The 24127-nt window shown below is 45.9% G+C and overlaps 1 long non-coding RNA gene across 1 annotated transcript; it reads left to right on the top strand.

Moving 5' to 3' along the window:
• Nucleotides 1-9898: 9898 nt before the first annotated feature.
• On the top strand, nt 9899-17108 carry LOC309630407. Its single transcript, XR_014245648.1, has 2 exons — nt 9899-11557; nt 11649-17108. It is a non-coding gene; the product is annotated as an uncharacterized lncRNA (long non-coding RNA).
• The last annotated feature ends 7019 nt before the right edge of the window (nt 17109-24127 follow it).

Below are 24127 nucleotides of genomic sequence, written 5' to 3' on the forward strand. Positions count from 1 at the left end.
GAGATTCTATAGCAAGATGAATGTCACTGGTCTGCTTTGTGACAAACTCATTTTTTAAATCTCCATTATCACATCTCTCTCTGGCCACTAAGGAGTGAGTATATTAAATGCTAATGGCTTTTGACAGAAAGAATCTGTCTTCATAAAGAGCTGCATTGATGTTTGCCATTGTTTAGAACAGTCACGTCGTTGGGATGAAACCAACAATGAGAGGTTATTAGGACAAAAACCAAAATCTAGTTCCTTTTACTCAGACCCTGTAGAGCACATGGAATATACTTCTCCGTATGGAATACTGTAATACATCATCTAAAAGGCAGTATGTGTAGATACAGATTTTAGATTTCCCCCCAAATAACGATGAAAAGAAAATCATAGCTATTGGTATTAATTTAGTGTTTATCCTGTGTTACATGATTCATACAGCAATCCTGACTGTCACGGAAGTTGAGGTCATAGAAGCTTCACTATTGGCCTAGAGAGACTGTGGAAGCAGGTGTTAAATTCCAGTCCATCTGGGCCACAGGCGGTGCTGTCTCCCTTGGCCCATGAGATGCCTGGGGATGATGCACAAAGAATCAACGGTGGGGCCGGGCAAGGAACTCACGGCAGGAGGTGGTCTCGCGGGACTAAGTATTATTAGAAGAAGAGCTGTGTTGATCATCAGCCTCACGTTTGACTTTGATTCATATTAACAATAACTCCTTCATCAGGAAGTCCAGACGGCCTGGGCTCAGACTGAGCTCCAGTGCTCATTGGCTGTATGACCACACAAGGGCCACTCTACCTCCTCAGTTTCCCCACCTGTAGATTGGGGATGTCCAGAGATGTCCTGTGAACACCTTTAATTCAGGTAGAGTGTGTTATCTAATGCCTGGCACATGGCCATCAGCTAAGTAGTATTAGCTACAATTGCTTCATTCTGTTCAACAATTATTGTTAAGAATGCAGGAAGGCAGTAAAGATGAGTTGAATGGAATCACTCCTCTCATCAAAGCCCTCCAATGGCTTTCCACCTCACTCAGCCTGAAAGCCAAGGTCCTGAACATCACACTTGAGGCCACTGCTTGATCTGGTCCTTCTCGGATCTTGTATCCTACTTCACACCCCTGCACTCATTCCTTCCAGCCACGTGACCCTCCTCAGTGTCCTTGGACATGACAGGCACACTCACCTCAGGGCCTTTGCACTTGCTGTTCCCTTCCTGGAAGGCTCTTCCCCACATAACCAGGGGGCTCACTGCATCACCACCTCCAGGTCTCTCATCAAGTGTTGTCTTCTCTGTGATTATTTCCTTGACTATCCTAGTTTGGCCTGTAACATCTTACCATCTTATCTTCTGCTCCTGGCTTGAATTTTGTCCATAGGAAGTTCCACTCTCTGTCATACTCCGTAGTAGTGGGATACCATTGCGTTCTGCCCAGTGGTCTTAAGAGCTGGGTTGAGTGTGAGGGTTGTACTATATTAGTTACCTACTGCTGTGTAACAAAATACCCCCAAACTTTGTAGCTTAAAGCAATATACATTTATCACCTTGTAGTTCCCATGCTCAAGATTTTGCAGGCAGCTTAGCTAGATGCTTCTGGGCCTGGAGTCTCTCCTGAGGCAGTAGTCAGGGGTTGGCCAGGGCTGTGGTCATCTCAAGTCTTGAGGACCTGATTCCAAGGTGGTTCACTCGCACCACTCGTCAGGCCTCAGTTCCTTGTTGGCTGTTGGCAGGAGACATAAGTTCCTCATCACGTGGGCCTCTTCATAGAGCTGCCTGAGTTTCCTCATAACACGGCAGCTGCCCATCTCCAGAGAGTGATCTCAGAAACACACCAAGGCAGAAGCTGCAATATCTTTTATGACCTAGCCTTGGAAGTCACATACTATCACTTCTGTCATTTTCTTTTGGTCGCATAGCCAACCCTGACACGGTGTGAGAAGGGAGTACACGATGGGATGGTTGGGGGCCATCTTGGAGGTTGGCTACCACAGACTCACTCTTCTTGGATTCGAAACCCTGCCTCAACAGGGGAAAGTTACTTAATCTTTCTGGGTCTCTGGCCCTTGTCTATTAAGTACTAGTAAAAGGCAGTATTTAGTGGTGTTTCCATGAGGATTAAATAAAATAATACATATATTATTTCAGAAACATGTCTGGAACATAGTGAGCAAAAAATATTAGCTATATTTTTTAGTCCAAGTTGCAGGTACAAAAGTGTTTTACACAGAGAATGACAGGACTGGATTGTGCTCTAGAAAGCTCACTCTGACTGTAGTATTGAGAATGAATTGGAGGGGCCAACTTAAAGGAAGGAGACCAGGGAAAGGTTCTGTGACATGGACCAAGATGGGAACATTAAAATAAATGGAAGTAGACAGACTTAAGAGCATTTTAGAAGTCAACTTAAATTTGTCATACATACCACATTTCATTTGTTCTCAACATGTCTGGAATTGGTCACTGAGCCACTGACTTGGGAAAGTGAAGTTGGAAAACACCACTTACCATTCTTTAGGGAATCCTTTACCATTCTCCTAGTCTACTCTGATGCAGATTTGTTGCTATGAGGGTGTGGGGTAGACTGTGCTTTTGTTCCCAGGGATCTACCTTCCTGTGATAAGACTATACATCCCTGCCCCAATGATGTTGGACTTGGCCATGTGACCTGATTTGATCAATGACATATGAAACATGACATAGACATGCTCCTTGCCGGATCTCTTGTGTTTTTCCTTCTGCCAAGAAATTCACATGGGGCTGCTTCCTGAGGCATCTCAGGATAAGGAAGACATATGGAACGGAGCCATAGCACTGTAGCCAATTAACATGTAACGAAATGAGAAATCAATCTTTGTAGCTGTAAGTCCTACAGTGTGAGGGATTGTTTGCTACACGGCATAACCTCGTGAGAGCTAGTCAATGCAAGGGAAAACTTATTCCTCTAGCTTTCTATTTCTATGAGGGAACTCCCTCTACTAGTTCAGAGGGAGCATGCAAACAATCTCTCTCTCTGTGTTCTCCCTCTCTCTCTCTCTCTCTCTCTCTCTCTCACACACACACACACACACACACACACACACACACTTTATATCTTCCCCAAGGAAGGCTCAATGCCTAGTCTGAATGACAAACCTTGGGCAACTGGACATCTCTTGGGAATGTTAGCTGTGGGACAGAGCCATTCCATGCAACCAAGGGCATCATGGGCTTTAGTTTCTGTGCAGTAAACAGATAAACAGGGCCTGCTTCTGTCAGGCTCAATCAGATCTCTGCTCTCTTGACTTCAGCTTTTATGCCTGTGCTTGGGGAACTGGTTTGGGTAACGAGTTCTCAAGTTCTAGATTAAAGTGGTGTTAGAGTTCTCTACTGTAGCTTTACCAGTAACATCCACACAATATTCTGTCTGTTCTCAATCAATTCAGAAACGGGAGAGAAGGATGTTTGTTAATTAATTAGCATCTTCCAATAGTTTTCTGGAGAACAAAAGCCCAGATTGAATTTTTTCCAAAATTCTCTCCTTGATCTTCCTAAGTTAGGGGTCAAGAGTGAATGAACCTCTTCTGAGTGGTCCTAACCTCCCCTTATATTCAGAGTTAGGCTGCAAATTGACGTGCTCAGAACATCTTGACAAGCTTCACTAAGCTTCGCTGGCCTGTGAGGTTCACAAGGAGGGACCTCTTTTGCTGACCAAAATCAGCGTGACCCAGTGAAATAGACTTTGGAGACTAAATATGTGTGTGTGGGTATTGACCTTGTCAGCAGACAGCTGTGAGACATGAGTGCATCCCTGATAACTCAGTCTCAGTTTACACTTCTGCAAACAGGGATAATTGCAGTCTCTACATCCCTGTGGTGTTGCAGCTTTCAGACAAGATGGTGTTTGTGGATGCACTTGAGGGCAGCCCAGCTCAATGTAGGGCACTGAAGATGAACGAGGTAGAATCACGCAGAACTGGATTAAACCTGAGTGTATTTCCCACTAGCCGTTTGACCATAGGTGTGGTGCTCTGCGCCTGGATTGCTCATCTGCAGAGCAGGAGTAATAATCACTGAATTATTGAATTCGATGAAATATTGTAAGTAAAACCCAGGACACAAGTTGGTACTTCAGATTAAATCTCTGACTTTTCCTTATGACCAGTGAGGAAGTAAAATGAAGGATGTTTGCTGAAGTGATGGATGAAAGAGTCACAGAATAGGACCAGAAATCTCCCTTTAAAAATGGGAAATCATATAGGTCAGGGTTGGCACACTACAACCCGTGGACTAAATCCAGCCCACTGCCTGTTTTTATAAATAAAGTTTTATTGGAACTCAGCCACTCTCATCGGTTTACCTATTGTCGCTGCAGCATTCATGCTACAATGGCAGAGCTGAGTAGTTGCCTCAAAGACCATATGACCTACACAACCTAAAATATTTCCTGCCTGGCTTTTGGGGAGAGGGTCTGCTGACTCCCGCTCTAGATAAGTGGAGAGGGAAGACATGGTGCTGAGGGGAGTGATGAGAAGGGCAATCAGACTGCATGAAGCAAGGACAGTGGTCCGGGAGAAGAGGCAGGACAGGCACAGTGGGCTCAGGGTACAGGAGGTTTTGAGATCCAGAATGATGAGGTCACCTGTGGGGCAATGGGGTGCCATTGTGGGTTGTGGAGCAGAGGAGAGAGAACGACGATGTTTCTTGTCAATTCAGTGCAATGATTAAAGGCATTTAACACAGATCATCCGTTTCTCAGTTTGATGGGGGAGGGGGGTTCGTTTAGACATAAACAGAACAGATGGGAAGCTTGCAAAGCAGTTGCTTATTTGGAATGGGTGTGGGCTTAATGAGGAGCAGCTGTGATTTGTTTCCCTCCTTACTGGTGTGGGCGTTGCCTCCCTGTGAAAGTGTGAGCAGTTACATTGCTGGTGGCCGAACTCACAGCTGGCGGCACTTCCGAACGTGCACACCCAAGGGGTGAATAGGGGCTCCACCAAAAGTGAGCCTTCTCTGATCTTGCCTCTTGGAAATGGTGCATTAAATCAACCAAGGTAAGCAGGTTTCTGTTCCCAGAACTTCTCAGAATTTGGAATGTACCATTATGTGTTTTGATTTTCCTCGAAGGCATACAGGATGCTGTTTCTTCCATTTCTTTCACTCTGTGTGTATGTGTACGAGTGTAAAGTACACATTAATAACCATCTTATGGGAGATTTTTGTTCCGAGAAAGGCATTTTAGAAAAGCTGGCCCAGGTGGCTCAGTGGTTAAGAATCCGCCTGCCAATGCAGTGGACATGGGTTCGAGCCCTGGTCCAGGAAAAGCCCACATGCCACGGAGCAGCTAAGCCCGTGCGCCACAACTACTGAGCCTGCACTCTAGAGCCCGCGAGCCACAACTACTGAGCCCGCGTGCCACAACTACTAAAGCCCGCACACCTAGAGCCCATGCTCCGCAACAAGAGAAGCCACTGCAATGAGAAGCCCACGCACCACAACGAAGAGTAGCCCCCGCTCGCCGCAACTACAGAAAGCCCGTGCGCAGCAACGAAGACCCAACGCAGCCAAAAATAAATAAATTAAATAAATAAATTTACTGAACAACAACAAAAAAGCCGGCCCAGAGGCTTTCTAAAAAGCTCAACAGTAACATAGCTGGATGATTTTGGGGGGGTTGTGGCGGAGGGTGAGTGTCTGTATTAAGACATTGCTGCTTCTCCATTCCATTTACACAGGCTAGTAGATGCCGTGTCTTCTACAGAGCTCTGCAGTTTTCCAAATACTTTATGTACATGTTGATTTCTACATTTGCAAGTGGATTCAGCTTGATTAGCAATTTAAATGGAAATTTTCTAACCACTATGAATTGGCACCTAATTTGCATTTCTTGTCAATTCTCTGTGGACCTAACTCAGGGCCCTGGCAATATTCCAGCTGTGGTCACGTGCTAGGAGGCCTGACACTCTTTGGGGGATACATGTGGTCAATGGACATTTCAGTTACTCTCATCAGAAGGTCATACAGGCTTCTTGGGTGTAAAACAAAATTGATAGGACATTTTGTCGCAGTTGGCTTCCTTCCATCCAACTCGAGAGAGCCTTTCTGAGCAGCAGTCTCAAATCAAAGCTCTTTCTGGATTAAGCCATGTCGCAGTCGACTGCCATACCACATCACAGGCGTTTCAGGCTCTGTCACCTTCTATTTTCTTATCTGTTCCTGAGAACCACTCAGGGCCAGTCTGAAATCCTCCCTGGCTTAGAATGTTGAGCCTTTACATTACCCCAGCAATAAAGTAGAACCCATGTAATTTGTTTATTTGTTTTAATTTTTATTGGAGTATAGTTGCTTTACAATGTTGTGTTAGTTTCTACTGTACAGCAAAGTGAATCAGCTATACGTATACATATATCCCCTCTTTTTTGGATTTCTTTCCCATTTAGGAAGGAAAACATTGAGCATTGAGTAGAGTTCCCTGTGCTATACAGTAGGTTCTCATTAGTTATCTATTTTATATGTGATATCAATAGTATATATATTCAATCCCAATCTCCCAATTCATCCCACACCCCCTTTTCTCCCTTGGTATCCATACGTTTATTCTCTATGTCTGTGTCTCTAATTTCTGCTTTGTAAATAAGATTGTCTATACCAATTTTTCCAGATTCCACATACATGCGTTAGTATACAACATTTGTTTTTCTCTTTCTGATTTACTTCACTCTGTATGACAGTCTCTAGGTCCATCCACGTCTCTACAAATGACCCAGTTTTGTTCCTTTTAATGGCTGAGTAATATTTCATTATATATATGTACCACATCTTCTTTATCCATTCCTGGTAGAACCCATGTAATTTGACTATTTATTTCTTCTACTGATTTTGGATGCAGGAGGGCCCCAGTGATACCACCAGTGCCAAGACATCTGGTAAAACAGGGGCTCAAAATGCTGCAGGTGTGCGAGGCCCATGCTCTCTGACCGTAGATGGAGGTCAAGACCCAGACTGACTCCATGCTGAGGGCACCTCAGGTACGTGAGGGGAGGCAGCTGAAACAGAGGAGTGTTGCGGATATTCCCAAGGGAGGAGGACCTTCCACAGCCATCCTCAGAATGCCCACCTTTACAGCAAGGTCCCAGGCATCTTCATCCCTGCTGCCCATCCTGTAGGCCATTGTGAAATCTCCCTCTGTTGAGTTATTCCAGGCCCACCAGGGCCATACCTTTATTTTATTATCCACCATTTATCTGTATGTATTTGCAGAGCCAAGGGGAAACATGGAGGGGCTTGTTCTTGAATGAAGGTGTTTATGATTGAGAAGCAAAAGTTAGGAACGTGGGTCTTTAAGAATTGCTCAAATAGAGGAAGAGGGATGCAGGGAGAGAAGCCCTGAGAGGCTGGTGGAGGGGGAGGAGGGGATGGCGGAAGGCAGATGGAGCTTTCCAGACTCTTTCTCTGCCGTGTGCGCTGCTGGGTACAAGCTGCACGCTCAGCCCCCCGGCCCGTGTGCAGGCCTCTCCAGAGCAGGCTGCCGGTCAGGAAGCTCAGGGCCCCGAGACTAACTGGTCTTTGCGGTGGAGTCTCTGGTTGGATCTAGAAGCTGAGAGGCCCCTGGACACAGGAGGGTTTCCCTGAAACCCCACTGCGCTCTTCCAATTCCTGAACTGAGTTTCTACCCCTATTTTAAACCAGTTCTCTGCCTCCCAGTTCCCACCCTGAGGCCCCTGCCCCCTCACTAGCCTTTCTGTCTTTCTGCTCATGCTTCTTGGGCCCCGGCAGCCTAACCCACCAAATGCCATGCACACTGGGCCCATAGAAACCAGAGACCCCTTGGGCACACACGGCCATCTCTATAGCCCATCACGGCACCCTTCTGGCCGTGTCCACCCAGCTCCAACCTGCAACAAGCCCCCTAACTCCCTTCCTGCCCTTGGTCCTCAGATCAGTCCTTTGGTTCTGTTGAGCTTCAGGCCTTGCTTTGCCTCTTGGCCTGTGCCTCCAGCTGGTCTCCCATTGAACTTCCATCTTCGTTCTCCTCCCAGAACTGAAGGTCAACCCCAACCCCTTGGCCAACAGTGAAGCCAAACTAGGTTGATCTCCGGTGACCCCAGAAGGGCATGCAGACATCCATAGGCTGCTCCTTTGATGACAGTCTTCTGCTTCCTGGTTTTAGCCACATTCCAGAAAGGTGAGGTTGCCAGAAGGCAAGTCCCATAGAGATGAGATTCTAACTGTGGTTTCCTACTCACCTGTCGCTGCTCTGTGACAATGCAACTCCACGTGGTTGCAGCGCTGTGGCACTTGAAGTTGAGTGAACTGGATCCGATACCTGGTTCTCCTTCTCCCTGGCAGTAGGGCATCAAGCAAGTTATTTTTACCTGCTTTGAATCTCTATTCACTCTTCTACAAAACTTAAAAAAAAAAAAAAAGCCCTGTGTGCACACTTCACAGGGTTGTTATGGGGGTAAAATTAAATTCTATACCTGAATTATAAAGTATAAGGCATGATATAAATTTAGGTAAATTATGATAATCTTTACATAAAACTGATTGATGACATCCAGCCGCCCCAGTGACACCCCAGACCCTGGGTTTTCTGGTTCATGTAAGTAAGGGAAATTTTGAAGGCTTTGGAGAGTGCAGCCAAAAGGTGATACAGGTGTGAGCGTGAGACTCACCTATGGGGAGAGGGTCCAGCGGAGGTCCGAGGGAAACACCTGCAGTATGCAGCTGTGGTAGCCCCTCTGAGTCAACCTTGCTGCTGGTCGCTTCCGCGACCACAGTGGAAAGAAAACGCATGATGGCCTCAGAGGGGACCTCACCAGCCAACCAAAGTCAGTCTGCTCCTGACTGGCCCAGAGAATGACAACAGGAGTCTGGGTCCTGCTCTACTCTGGTGACGAGTCCCTGCCAGAGGGAAGCAGGCAGGGGCTGCTGGTAAATGCTGGGTAGGCAAGGTCCAGGTGGGGACTGTGCCCTGAACACCAGGGGCCATGCCCTGGGGCAGAGAAGATTGATAGGATTTGCCCAGCTCACACTTAGAAACCAGCTCAGTCCATCCATGAGGGGCTGGCACAGCCTGTGTTAGAGCCAGACTCACATCTAGGCGGAAATCTTGGGCAGCATGAGAACTGTGTCACGGGTCCTCGAGGGGCAAGACAGGGACAGGGAGACCAGTCAGGGCATCGTTGCAGCCGTCCCAGGAAGAAGCAATGGTGACATGAACCAGAGGGTGGCAATGGAAATAGACACAAATGGACTGATTACAGAAATATTTAGAGAGATTGAGAATGGTCTTTTGTTTCTGTGTTTAAAATCCCTAGGGAAAGATAATAAAAGATTTGCTTGTGTATATTTAATTTATAGAAACAATAGAAGTTCAACAGAATTTTTTCCTTGGGTTAAGAAAAATGTCACAGCACTTCTTTCCCTGAGGTACATTTCAACTACATTGACTAAGGAATTTAAAATGTGAGTTTATTCTTAAGCAGAAAACAGAAAACTACCCGAATATTTAACAATTTCAGTCTGGTGTGCCATTCGTACTTAATATCATGAATTTGCTTGGGTTTGATAAGATTTTTTTTTTTTTTTAAGCCATGGTTTTTTTTTTTTTTTAAATTATTTAATTATTTATTTATTTTTGGCTGTGTTGGGTCTTTGTTTCCGTGCGAGGGCTTTCTCTAGTTGCGGCGAGCGGGGGCCACTCTTCATCGCGGTGCGCGGGCCTCTCACTATCGCGGCCTCTCCCGTTGCGGAGCACAGGCTCCAGACGCGCAGACTCAGTAATTGTGGCTCACGGGCGTAGTCACTCCGTGGCATGTGGGATCTTCCCAGACCAGGGCTCGAACCCGTGTCCCCCGCATTGGCAGGCAGATTCTCAACCACTGCGCCACCAGGGAAGCCCCCTTGATAAAATTTTTAACTCTCATATTACGTAAGAGTAAATAGAGACGAGAACGTGTTAACATAGCAAAACCTTGTAGGGAATCAAGTTTATTATCCCTTGTTGATAGTAAAGATTTTGCATACAGGACAATATTTTTAAACACGAATAGGTTATAGAGCATTCAAAGCAACTAGAAGATGAAGAAAGTAAAAAATGACTAGTGATTCTGAGATTATATGCTGATAAAGCAGGTGGGTGATGGACTATGCTGAGTCATGGGAAGAGAATCAGAAAAGAGAAGGAGGCTTCCCTGGTGACACAGTGGTTAAGAATCCGCCTGCCAATGCAGGGGACACGGGTTCGAGCCCTGGCCCAGGAAGATCCCACATGCCGTGGAGCAACTAAGCCCGTGCACCACAACTACTGAGCCTGCGCTCTAGAGCCTGCGAGCTACAACTACTGAGCCCGTGTGCCACAACTACTGAAGCCCGTGCACCTAGAGCCCGTGCTCCGCAACAAGAGAAGCCACCGCAATGAGAAGGCTGCACACCGCAACAAAGAGTAGTAGCCCCCGCTTGCTGCAACTAGAGAAAGCCCGTGCATAGCAATGAAGACCCAATGCAGCCAAAAATAAATAAATAAATAAATAATAAAATTTTAAAAATGATTAAAAAAATAAAAAGAAAAGAGAAGGAATTTCTAGAAATCCCTCCTGCAGAAATTCTTGTACATAGAAATAATGATCTTGTTCAAGGCTGCTTATAGCAATATTATTTGTAGTGGTAAAAACCCGAGGCATCCCAAATGTCCATCAACGGAGGAGGGTTATACTTCCTTATCATAGGAAAATGAATAATGAAGAGTATTAATATAGAGCACTGTCCTTTTTATGATCAGGGAGCTAGAATATCATTAGGAAAATAGGAGCTACATTAATCATTGAACAGAGAGAATTGAATATAGGGAATTAGCAAACAAGGTATTGGAAGACTAAGAAGGCAAAAGGGGAAACTGAGGTAACAGATGTAGGGGTTCAAAATGAACTTCCCCCAAATATAACACTTTTGCATGAGGATTATTTTGAGCTAAAGGCAAGTGAGACCCTGTGGGTTCAAGAGAAACTACTGTCCATCCCTTAACTACCTAGAAGAATTTTAATTGGGGATTTTTTTCCCAGAAAAAGAGCTATTACCAGAGATAAATTTTATCTAAGTGGCTCCATCTTTACAGCAGGGCAAACATCCAATTGCTCATCCCATTCCTTAGCTCAAGAGGGCACGCAGCCCTCACTTTGCCTTTCTGTCTCAACCTCTCATGTATGTGGGATCTCTGGCCCTCTCACATATGTGGGATTCCTGCACGTACGAAATTAATTAGATTTTTCTCTTGTTAATCTGTCTCATGTCAATTTAATTCTTTTCTTCCTCCCCTTCGTGAAGAAGGCAGCCACCATCCCTCAGGCTGGAGAAGCAAAGGGAAGAAAGTGGGGTGATCAGAATCCAGAAGCTTAGGGAGGAACAGCCCCCACTGGGCACTGGGACCTGGGTCTCTGCAGGCTGCAGTTACACCTCAGGTGCTCAAGGGGGCATCCTGGACTGGGACACAGTTCCCTGGGGGGCGGAGGAGCTCTGCCTGGCTGGTGCTGACATCTCGGGATCTGGTTGTGCCAGAGGAGGCCAAAAGCTGAAACCAACAGCTGCTGCCAGGTAGAGGGGTGGTCTCAGTTGGAGGCGAGGCTGTCGGCCACAGAAGGTGGGTAGGGTGATGCGAGCTCTCTTCCCTCTGCCTGTTTTCCAGTCTCCCTCTAGCACGCCACGGACAGAGTCTCCCAGGGAGCAGCTGGCAAAGGAGAAACGGGGTTTGCAGAGCTCCAACCGCAGAGCAGGGTACAGAAGGGGTGTGGAGAGGAGAGACAATCGCTCCACCCCCAGCGCACCTGCAATCTGTAGTCCCGCGGGAGCACCGGACAGGAACTAGAGAGCTGTCGGCTCGGGTGCACAGGGGCAGGTGCACAAGGCAGCAAAGGAAGCTTTATGTTTATACTCCGTGAATTTATCATCTTTTAATTCTCTTCCACAACTAGCATACATTAGGACATCACTTTGTATTTACAAAAATTTCCTTTCAAAAACCTTTCTTACCTCGCTGCATATGAAAGAAAAACATGACATCCTGACATACTGAGAAAGCAGATACACAGGAGATAGGTCTCCTTAGACAACGGGTTCGGTGAGAATTTTTCCCTTCTGGAAAGTTCCTTTGAAAAACCACCCTGAGAGCACGCACTCACAGGGATGCTGTCCGCCAGCCTTGCTCCGCTCAGGGAAGTGGCCTGTGCCGCTAACATGCTCAGCCCCCTCCCTCCTGCCCCCGCAAGCTGGTTCCTGGCCCTGCTGTAAATCTCACTGAAGCATCCGTGGAATCAGTGGCCATCTTCCTCACCCTCCAAAGTGCCGGCTTGGTTGCCATGGCAACGCCCAGGCTGGGAAACAGGGTGAGTGGTCTCCATGAAAACAGCCCGGAGGTTAGGTAGACGGCCATGGAGATGCTCACACCTCCTTTCTTAAAAGCCCAGACACATATGGCCCCCGGGGGTGGATCCAAATCTGGTAGGTTGTGCTTTACTGCTTTATCGATGTGTTTCTGCTGCTGTGGATTGATTTTGCACCTGCCTTTGTCTTCTGCTTTAGCCGTTTTCTTCTTTTTTCCTCCCTTCCTTCCTTCCTCCCTCCCTGCCTCCCTCCTTTTCTCTCTCTCTCTGTCTCTGTGTGTCTCTCTCTGTCTCTCTCTCTCCTGTATGTCTCTTTCTCTTCTTTCTTTCTTTCATCAGAAAAAGACTGGCTTACCATCCCCCCAGCCCTCCAGAAGACAACAGCCTCAGTGTTTTAACGTTCACCTCCATGTCTGCAGATTTACAGTCTCCATGATAACACAGGTGTCTTTATTTTCTTTAATAGCGCTGAAACCACAGGCACTAACACATTAGAGCTGGTGGTGGGACGTGAATTGTGGGCTCTTTACTTTTCAGCGGACTCCTCACCCCCGTGTGTCTCAGACCCAGAATAATAAGTTGGCCCCCATTGCAGCCTTAGGAGCTTGAGTCAAGACTAGAGGGGCTGGAGGGGAATTCTCTGGCAGTCCAGTGGTTAGGACTCGGAGCTTTCACTGCCCAGGGCCCCGATAGGGTTCAATCCCTGGTCAGGGAACTAAGATCCCACAAGCCGCGAGGCACAGCCAACAAACAAACAAACAAACGAACGAACAAAAATGCTAAGCAAGATTAGTGGGGCTGGAAACGTGTCCTGTTGGCCAGGTGCCCAGCTGGGCGAGGTAAGGGTCCTGCCCAGCCCACTCCTCTGGAACAACACGGGAGCCCCCAGGGAAAGAGTGTAATGGGTGCACTGGGAGGTGGGGGGCCTGTATTCTAAGCGAGGGGACACCAGGTCCACTCCCAACGAGGCTATAGTTTTCAAAATGTCTTTCCTTCCCCCTTCCCAGCTCTCCCAATCAGCAAACTCCTGGGGGAGGAATTCTGGAAAATTCCAGTCAATTGATGAAATGCCCTTTTCACCTCTCTTCAAGGACCCCTTCAAGTATATTCAAAGCCTAAAGAGGTTTCCATCCTGGGGTAGCAGCCGACCCCTGAATCCCGCCAACCTTATGCCAGAATTCCCGGGAGGCTCTGAAGGCCCGTGTCCCCGAGTGTCAGGGACACAGTGACCTGCCAGCTGTGGGGAAGGCTCCCCCCCAAAGCCAGGGCCCCCCCAGAGTCCAGACGGGCAGGGTGTGAGCCCCAAGAATATTGAAGAATGATGACAAACGCTAAAGAGGGCTACCACACTTGTGTTATATTTTTAAGGTTTACATTGAGCAAATGAATGAGTTTAACACAAAAATACAATTAAATTATTCACCTAGTAAATACAGAATTTATTTTAAAATTTGAAACACACAGCTTGATGGGCAGTGTGACCAAGTGACTGCACGGGCACGGTGTCCTCCCCTCTCTCTGGCTCTGCAGGCCTCCACAGCCAGGTGGGCATGTGACCTCTGGCAGGAAGGGAGACCTGAGGTGAGGCCCTCTGTGCCCGTGGGGCGGGGCTGGGGCCCTGCTAGCTGCCTGCATCCCGGGTGGTCCCTGCTCACAGCCAGCGACAGCCTGTAAGGCTCCAGGTCGGCCCCGGGGAGCTGCCCTTCAGGGATGCCCCTTGTACTATTGCATCCTGGCTGTGCTTGGCTTGATCTCTGAGACCTGCCGTTATGTCTTCTCTCTGTGTAGAAACCCACGAAAGGAACAGATTTCACAAATTCAAGTTCAATGCGCTCTGAGTCATGGAAGTGACAGCACTTCCCCACAAACCCCGCTCCATCTACAGACGTACAGCCCTCGGGCGCTGTAGCTGTCAGCTCTGGTCCCGGGCTCCCTCCCAGGACGGGCAGAGGCCACACAGGGTCAGCTCTCAAACAGACAGCCCCCGAGGAAGCACTGCACGCGTCTGCTGGAAGGGGCCCTAACGGTTCAGAGGCGATGCCCAGGGACCATCTGTCACGCCCGCCACTCGAGGAGAGGAAAGAAGGGCTAGTGAGACGATCTCTGCGTCCAGAACATCACGGCCCCCTGCGCCAGCAGCTCAGCTCATGAAGCGGAGATGACAATCTGCTTTGTGATCCAGCCCCCTCTCCAGCCGCAGCCCCGCCCTCTGCCCTCTGTCCTCTCCATGCAGGGGACATTTGTCAGTTTTTGGTCTCCCCATTGCTGAACTCTTTCCCTTTGTCTGGGAAATGCCACAGCATGAGGTTGGGTAGGAGCTGGTACCCACCTCTCACTGCAGGACCCCCCAAGTCTGGACGCTTTCTCCCTGCCCTCCCTGGTAGGTGGGCTCGGGCATGAGATGGGGGCTCGGTCAACTCCATGTCCCAGCCCAGGCTTCCCTCCACACAGGGAGCAACTTGGCAAAGGTGCCCTTCCTCTAGACAAGCGGACCCAGGCCAGAGAGCCAGGCTCGGCCAAGGGAGCGCAGGCACCAGAATTCAACTGTGGAGCAGGTGGCCTTCCCCCAGGAAGCAGCGCTAGGGGCCGGTCCAGCGCGTGGCCTCCAGGGTCCCGGGAAGGTGTTCCCTGTGGGAGCATGCATCGTCTATCCATGAGAGCGCCTCCCTCCCCGGGCTGTTCCTACGGTGAGGATTTGGTCATGGTCTGAGCCTCCAGGCCCCTGAACTTCACCCAGCCTGGGTGTCTTTGATTCTCTGAGACCACACAGTAACTCTCCAGGAAGCTTCTTTTCTGCCTACAGCGCCAGAGTCAGTTTCTGTGGTTTGTATCCAAGAACCCTGGCTGCATCCCACCACTCAGAGCACCAAGCTCCTGCTTATCTCTTGCCCAAGGCCTTTGCACTTGCTGTTCCCTCTGCCAGCAACACCGTTCCTCTTGCCCCCAAGCCTGGCTCTCACCTCCTCACCCTCAGCCTCACCTCACTGACCCCACATCTCCCAGGTGTCCCCCGGCCCAGCATATGCCAAACCCCAGGATAATTGTCCGGGCACCGGCTTAAGCTGTGCTGAGACACTGAGCTCCCGAGGCAGGGGTGTCCATTTTCACTCTCTCGGGGCTTCGGGGCCCAGCACATTCCCTACAGGTGGCAAACATCATCGGTGCCCTGTTGCAGGAAAAGCCTGGATCACATCCATCTCCAGCAGGTTCTCTTGCAGATTTGCCAAAGACGTTTCTACCTTACTTTGAGTTTCACATTACAGGGGAGTTTTCACCACTTGAGTGACAAGTGAACTTGTATGGGCGCTTTGTGGCCAGAGTCAGGCTGGTATTTTCCCGAGGAGGGTCTTTTGGGCAAGGGGTGAGAAGGCAGAAGTTCGCTCCACTTTCTCCCCAACTGGGAGAAAGCAAAAGTGTGGTTTTCCTGCAGCTCTTGAAACAGGATGGCTACCCCTCTTGTCATCAGAATTTACCTCAATCCTCCCACGGTTGGAGCCTGACTCAGGGATTCACCCACCCCAGGCTCAGGAAGCAGACATTACAATGGGAAGGAGAAAAAAGAAAAAGAAGTAGAAAACAGAAAAGACCAAAAAAAAAGTGATGTCCTGACATTAGTAATTCTTTTAGTTAGTGTTTAAAACTATTTTGGTAAGTTGTTAAACTTATGACTGGTAGAATTAAAAAGAGGCTGCCAGCCTTTAGACTACCATGGAATATTAAAGTAGGCAAAACATCATTTATATTGCAAGAGAAAACAAAAACTAATACTAAACACAATTTCTTAAAAAGGGCAACAAAATAAATAGGACATAAATCAGATTTATTCCATATTACAGTAAGGGCACATGGATCAAATTTCCCTCAAAATGGCAAACTCAGATTGAGTTTTTTTTTAATCTGAAGATATTTGCTTACGACACACCTAAAAATAGACACAGAAACGTTAAAAATAAAAATAAGACAAAGATATACTTGGCAAACGTGAATAAAATAGAAGCAGGAATAGAAATGTTCAAAAAGAGGCAAAAGAGGATTCAGGGAAAAAGCATTAAATAGGTCAAAGATATAATTTTATATTTGTAAAAGATTCAGCATAAATTGGGCTTATGGTCCTGAATCTTTCCTCCTTTTTTTTTTTAGTGTCCTCTTGTCTTGTTGCAGACAATTTATCATTTGTCTTTCATAAATATGTTGCAATTCGCCCCTCAGTTTGTCTTTTGACTTTTTTCAGATTTTTTTGACTTTGAAATATTTTGCCAGATTAAAAAAAATAAAGCCAAGCATATTAATACATTTCATCATGTCTTTTGGGTTTGTGTCACTCTCCGAAAAGCCTTCTTTGCACCAAAATTACAAAGGTAGAAACCTTTTTTCCTTTAATAATTCTAGGGTTTAGTATTTTACACTTAGATCTTTGATGCATCTGGAATGTATTTTTGTATAAAAAGTTAGGTAAATGCACAGCTGTTTCCTCCAACACAGATAGGCAACTGACCCTATCTTTCTTTTGTTGATTTGCGAGGCCACTTTTCTCACACTCTAAACTCTTATGTGAATCTTGCTGTACTTCCGGAATCTCTGCTGTGTTAGTTGTTCATGGCTCTTTACATCTAAATAAATCATAATTCATAAAGCCAAGAGTTTACAAACACAACGTAAATTTCATGGAAGCCAGGTTCTAGGGGAAACTTTTCATGCACAGCTGTCACTTTCTGGCAGAGCAAGTAGAAAGAGCATATTGAATAATTAGAATATGGTAGATTTTTTTTTAATTTAAATAATAAACTATCACGTAACTACATTTCAAACTCTTTACCTACAAAGAATATACAAAGAAGCCCATATAAAAAGTGGCTACTTGGGGGGAGGGATAAATCAGGAACTTGTGATTAACATACACACAGTACTATATGTAAGGTAGATAACCGGCAAGGACCTGTACAGCACAGGGAACTCTACTCAGTATTCTGTGATAACCTATATGAGAAAAGAATCTGAAAAAGAATGAATATATGTATATGTATAATTGGATCACTTTACTGTACACCTGAAACTAACACAACATTGTAAATCAACTATACTCCAATAAAGTTAAAAAAAAAATTTAGATGGCTACTTGCTAGCTACAAAGAGAGTATCATTAAAATTCCCAGAAGCAGAAATCTCATAGGTCCCATCCCCAGACCACAGTAACAATTTCCTCGTATGAGGTGATATCAGTAACAATGGTTAAACAAAAAAGAGCATCCACTAAAAATATTAAATTCATATACTGCATATGTAGAAAATACACTGAGAACTCTAATAGCAAAATGACTCTTTTCTATTTTTTTTTTCTTCCCGATGGGCTTTACAGTCATTTTATCAAATTCTAAAGGATAATTCCAATGGGATGATGAGAACGGCATTAAACCTAAAAATTAATTTGGAAAGAATTCACATTTAAAAAATGTTCTCTTCCCATCCAGTATAGGCTATCTCCATCTATTTTTTTCAACTTTCTCTTGTATCTCTCAGTAAAGTCTTATCATTTTCTTCATGTAGGTCAATACATTTTCAAAGCTAGCACAATTCCAATACCAAATTCTTACTAAGACAATACAGAAAAGGAAACTCTACACACATCACATTCACAAATATAGAAGCCAAAGTCCTAAATAAAATCCTAGCAAAAAGAATTAAGTGGTGTATTAAAACAAGAGCATAGCCAAACCAAATAGAATTTATCATGGGAATTTTATCATAGGAAATTTATATGAGTAAAGTTAATAGTTTCCTTTTGTGATTGCATCTTGTGAAAACAGTTGTCGTTTTCTTCACTAAATTTGGAAGATGTATTGGAATATCTGGTCATGGGGCCTACGTAGGGCTTACGCTATGTTACCTGGGGCACTTCAAGGAAATAGGCAGTTATTCTCTCCAGAGTAGCTGAAACCGAGATAAAAATAAGACTCCCAAGTGACTGTGGGTCAGAAGAGATCTGCCATGTTATCAAGACACCAGGAATGGTCCAGCGGTTAAGACTCTGTGCTTCCAATGCAGGGGGCATGTGTTCGATCCCTGGTCGGGGAACTAAGATCCCATATCCCGCGTGGCATGGCCAAAAACAAAAAACAACAACAGAAAACCAAATAGGACCCCCAAATCAGCAGGCCCAAGAGAGGAGTCTCCGATTTCCAGGTACCAAGCTGCTCTCCCTGGGCACCAGAGGGTTGTCATCCATCAAGGACACTGTGACGGCCGCCCCTGGATGGCACGATATCTTACACAGACACTGCTCATGCACAAATGCCCCGTCTGTCTCTGCCAGATCATCCCAGAGAAGGCAGCAGGGCCTGAGAACCAAGTACTTGTCAGACCCTCTGATGTCCTGGGGAGGGCTGCCTCTGCTGCCCCCTGGTGGTCACCCTCCTGTGGGGTCACAATGAGGCTTTAGGCTGCCAGGCTGAGGCTGGTACAGAGATCTTCTATCTCAAAGAAGCTGTACCCCCTCACCTGTCCACGGTCCCCGTCTGGGTGCACCATACTGCCCGAGGCCCATCACAGGGTATCCGGACCCTTCCTGCTCCCAAAGGCCTCCTTCGTTGCTAACTCCTCCCTATTTTCGGGAAATCCTCACGGGAAATCAAGGAAGATCCTTCCTTTTCTTTGGCAAGGCCCAAGTCATTTTTAGGTCCCCTTTCAAAGAGTGAAAGAAAGGTTTGGATCTCCAAGAGATTTAGACAGAGGGTCTGTCAACAAAGGCTCTTCGTTTTCTACTCAGTTTTCTACTAGACAACTAGCAGCTATGTCCCACGTGGATTTCTGAGTCCTCTACTGGGGAGTTTCTATCTGTATTGCTCAGCTCAGGCTGTCACAACAAAACACAGACTGGGGGTCTTAAACAGCATATGTTTTCTCACAGTTGTGGAAGTCTCTGAAAATCCAAGATCAAGTGTCAGCAGGGTTGGTGTATGGCAAGTTCTCCCTTCCTGGTTTGCAGACGGCCGCCTTCTCAGTGTGTCTCCACATGGGCTTTCTTCTGTGCACACGTGGAGAGAGAGACAGAGACAGAGACAGAGATATCTCTGTGTCTCTTCCTCTTCTTATAAGGACCAGATTAGGGCCCCATCCTTATGCCCTCATTTAACCTTAATTACTTCTCTAAAGGCCCTTTCCCCCAAATACAGTTACATTGGAGTTTAGTGATCCAACATATGAACTGGGGAGCGGGGGACACAATTCATTCCATAACACCATCCTTTGACTTGTTTCATAAAATTAAACAGGAGTGGGGAGCTTCCCTCCCACAACTCTTGTATTAGGATCTTCACACAGAAAGAGGTTTATTCAGAATCAAGTTCTATGGCCACAGACAGGTCTCAGCTTCCCATCTACTTCTCTTTGATGTATCTGTACTGGTCTTGTCCATCTTCTTAGGCCCCCCACCTCTCACATACACATTTCTTCTCCACCTTTCTCTGCTTCCCTGGGACTCCCCAGCTCTCTGGCTTCTGATTGGATGCAGCCAGTGGGAAGCACTGGCTGAGGTCCTCAGAGGGCAGAAGAGACATTGGAGTATTTATACCTCTCGCTCTCCCCGCCTGGCTGTGGCGCCGTAGGAGCTAGGTGCCTCCGTGGCTGCAGCTGTGACCAAATCCCTTCCATGGCTCCACATCATACCGGGCTCCCCGCCCTCCTGGCTCCCTTCAGCCTGCTCATGCTTCTGTAAATAGTCCCTTCACCCACCTCCCTCCATCTGGCTGAGGCCATTTCCTCAGCCGCTGGATCTCTGGAGGCTCATCTGCTACCTTTACTTTTGTCTTGGGACTCCTGCTATGCTCACAACTGCAGCAGGTCAGCCTTTGGAAGCCTGGCCCTAGAGAAGGAGAGGGTGAGAACCCCGCAGTCCAGCTTCTCGTCTCCACCCCTGGAACCCACGCACGCCCTCTCTGCCAAGCTCAAGTAGAGCCCCCCTCTAGAGGGGAAATTAAAGCCCTCTTATCAGACCAACATCACAAGTCAGCAAGGATCCCGGGCTCATTCAGGAACTGGGGATGGGGGTGGGAGTGAACAAGGGTCCCTCTCTGTGGGTGAAGAACCAGGAAAACAGAAATGCACCCCTCAAGCCGGCAACCTTGCTCTAGAATGTCAAGCCCCCAGGGAGAGCACAGAGCAAATGCAGAGCCCTGGATGAAGGGCTTAGGACAAGGGGCTTGGGTGCGGAGGCTGAGACCCGGGAGCCTGAGCTGCCCCTCTGTCACCTGCAGGGGTGGGAGCACATCTCTTTACTCCTCAGCCAGTGATTCTTCTCTGTAGTCCACGGCTGGCTCTTCACTGAGCAGAGCAGCCTCATAGCAACCCTGCTGGAAAGCTCTATTCACGGGGTCTGATCACGTAGATAAAACACTTTCTTTGTTCAAGAAATCCATTTTTCAGGAAAGTAAGCGCTAGCCCCTCCCCTTCCGCCTCTTTTTATTTCTTGACGCTTTTCTTTTTTCTGATTAAATGTTGTCATCTTCAATCCTTTAACCTTTCTTTGACACCTATTTGTATAGCACTTGAGAGCAACGATGGGGGGAAGAAATACCTGAAAGACAGAAACACGGATCTCTTTTCTCCTAATTATAATCACTCCAGCGTTCTGGACCTCTTGGTCCAGAATTCCAAGGAGGTTAAAAATAATCTGTAAGTCTGAGAACACATTTGACTTGCCTGTAACCATTCCAGCAGCTGTCTCACAGCTGTCCTAACAGGGGTGCATCTGTTGACATGGAGATAGATTGAAGGTCCTGAAGAGGTAAATTGCTCGTGCCCGGAGACATCTATAACATAGCCTCTTCTTTCCCTTTTTTATCTAATATTTTTATTTATTTTAAGGTCCAAACTTATTTCTTTATATCCATGAGCTAAGATGGCCAGGTCAATATATAGAGTCCTTCTTTCCTTCCGCCTTTCCTGATCTTGCCAATTACAGAGTCCACCTCCAGGGTCTCCTTCCTACATTGCAGAAACACTACTGAGTCAGGACCCCTTTGAGAATCCGAGGAGAGTGATAGGTCCTCTCTCCTGGAATATGAACACACAAAACTGAATTTCCATTCCATGCCAGGGGTTTATGGAACTGTGATGAAATCTGTCCCTGGGCCAGCGAGAGTCTGATTCTCTCAACATTGTCAGGTAATGACCTGGATCAGAATCCCCTGAGGTGCTAGTGAAAACATGCCTGTTCCCAAACCTGAATGAGAATCTTTGGGATGGATGCCAGGAATCTGGATGTTTGATAAGCATCTCGGGTGGTCTCTATTTCCAATGAACTTTGAGAGGCATTGCTAGGGTCCCATCTACCCCCAAATCCCTGAGCTAATCTGATTCTTTCCCAAACTATTCAAATTACTTCACACTGAACTGATCCATCCAGGCCCACACCACGTTTTACCAGTCAATACATTCTTAGCTTGACCATAGCTATAGATGGAGAATTTGGATTACCGAAAATCTTATCTTCATTATTCTCCAGATCAATGACTTTAGTGTATTTTAATGTCAGCTCTTAATTATGAGGGTTTTGCTCTTGAAAGGTAACATGCCATTTGGACAGCTTTCCTTGGAGCAGCTTTTATATTCAAGATACAACAGTAAAAAATGACAATTAAGTTCCCATTAAGAGTGCAGAGCTACCAAGACCTCAGCTACCAGTCTTATTTTGGTTAACATGGAATACTATCACCTTCTAAACCACACTCATTCTATTGCAAACAGTAGTATTTATAGCTTACTCTAAGTGAACATTTTAAACAAAATATTTAGGCATAGAGAAAACCCACTGAAATAGGACCCTTCAGATTTTTTCCAGTGAACTACCCTAGTATCGTAGGAGAATCAACATGCACCCCAGGGGTCTGGTATCTGAAGGTGCTGCTACAAGTGGGGAATTTCTTTCAAGTACTGTGCTTGACCATAAAAATGGCTGAAATTTTTGCATTTCCCAATATAACTTATTTATATTAAAAAATCATGTGTTTCCCCTCAAATTTTCAGGTAAAATCAATGTGTCATGAAGGTGTTTCACATTTATTCGGACTTTGTATACTTCTAGGCACACTTTCATGTGCCATTTTAGAAATCTTACATTATAGCCTTTATATTTCTGCATATTTTTTGAATTGGTAAAATTGTCTTTATTCAATGATTGTATATGTAGAAAATCCTAAAAAACTGACCTAAAGACTATCAGAAGTAATAAGTGAATTTAGAAATGCTACGAGATACAAAGGCAATATACAAAACCAACTGCATTTCTACATATTAGCAATGATAAAGTAGACAATTACCTTTTTTTTTTTTACTGGTTAAACAGATTTTATTCACCTTTATTCCCTATTAGAATAAATTTTTAAATACACTACTTACCAATTTACCACCATATTTGTTTCCAGCCAAATTCTGGCCTGAACAATAACCCAGTATTAATAGACCCCGTGCACCATGCTCTTACTGGACGAAGCCCTACGCAGGTAGGCAGGACTCTGCTCCTTTGCTCTCTCCTGAGAATCGAGCCAGACACGTAGTTAACGCTCAGTGAATGGATAACAACACGAATGCATGAGTCACCGTTTAGTTGAATTCACTTTTCAATCATTGGTTGAATCCTTGGTTGCTGACCTCCATTCACCCTCCAACTCCACGTGATTTGTTTTAAGAGGATCTAGCAGGAAACGTTGCCAATGGCATTGCTCAACGAAGCTTTGGTTCTTCCTGTCTCAGAATCCAATGTATTCTGTTCATAGCATGGGCATTCATCACCGTCTGTTCCCTCACGTTGTAACTGCTCAAGCAACTCAGTTGTGGAATCAGTTAACATTTCTGTCACTGCAAGGCTACATTCTTCACTTACGTGATGAATTTCTGCAAAGGTTGACCTCTTTTCTCCACCAGGGTGCTGTAGGTGCTAAATGCAGGATGGCTGCTGCTGATTCCTTCATTAGCGATGTTTCTAGTGACGCTGGAAATTGCTCGATGGATTCATGGGAGTCCTTCTGCCTTGGACACTGCTTGTTAATACAAAGGAAAACAGCTGATATCATTCACCTGTGAGTCCTTTTGATACTGGGTAAACAGTTTTCAGTCGATCTTTCAATATAATTCTTTTGTGAAGTACCTGGGCGATGGGTTCTAGATGAAGATGGTGTACAGTCTTTACCTTCCAGGCATTTACAGCCTAGCAGGTGAGCCCAGTCTAACAATAAACCTGAAAGGCTTTAAGAGCATTAGCTGTGTATTTATAACAGAAGAATGTTCTCTCTTTCAGTCCTTTCATTTTTTATTTTATTTTATTTTTTTATTGAAGTATAGTTGACTTACAATGTTGTGTTAGTTTCAGGTGTACAACGCAGTGATTCAGATCTCTCTCTCTATATATATATATATTTATATGTGTATATAGATATTCTTTTTCAGATTCTTTTCCCTAATAAGTTATTGCAAAATATTGAATATAGTTCCCTGTGTTATTCAGTAGATCCTTCTTGTTTATCTATTTTAAATGTTAATGCCAAACTCCTAATTTATCCCTCCCCCACCCTTTCCCCGTAAATTTGTTTTCTATGTCGGTGGGTCGATTTCTGTTTTGTAAACAAGTTCATTTGTATCTTTTTTTTTAGTGATGTAAGCCAGACAGAGGAAGACAAATATCATATATCGCTTCTATGTGGAATCTAAGAAAAAAAAGATTCTTCAGACTTTTCAGAATGGCACGTCTCACCACTGTGCAGACATATCCTCTCCCGGCCTTTTGCTTTTCCTG

This window comes from Balaenoptera borealis (genome assembly GCF_965194805.1).
Source record: "Balaenoptera borealis genome assembly, chromosome: 6".
Classification (NCBI taxonomy): Eukaryota; Metazoa; Chordata; class Mammalia; order Artiodactyla; family Balaenopteridae; genus Balaenoptera; species Balaenoptera borealis.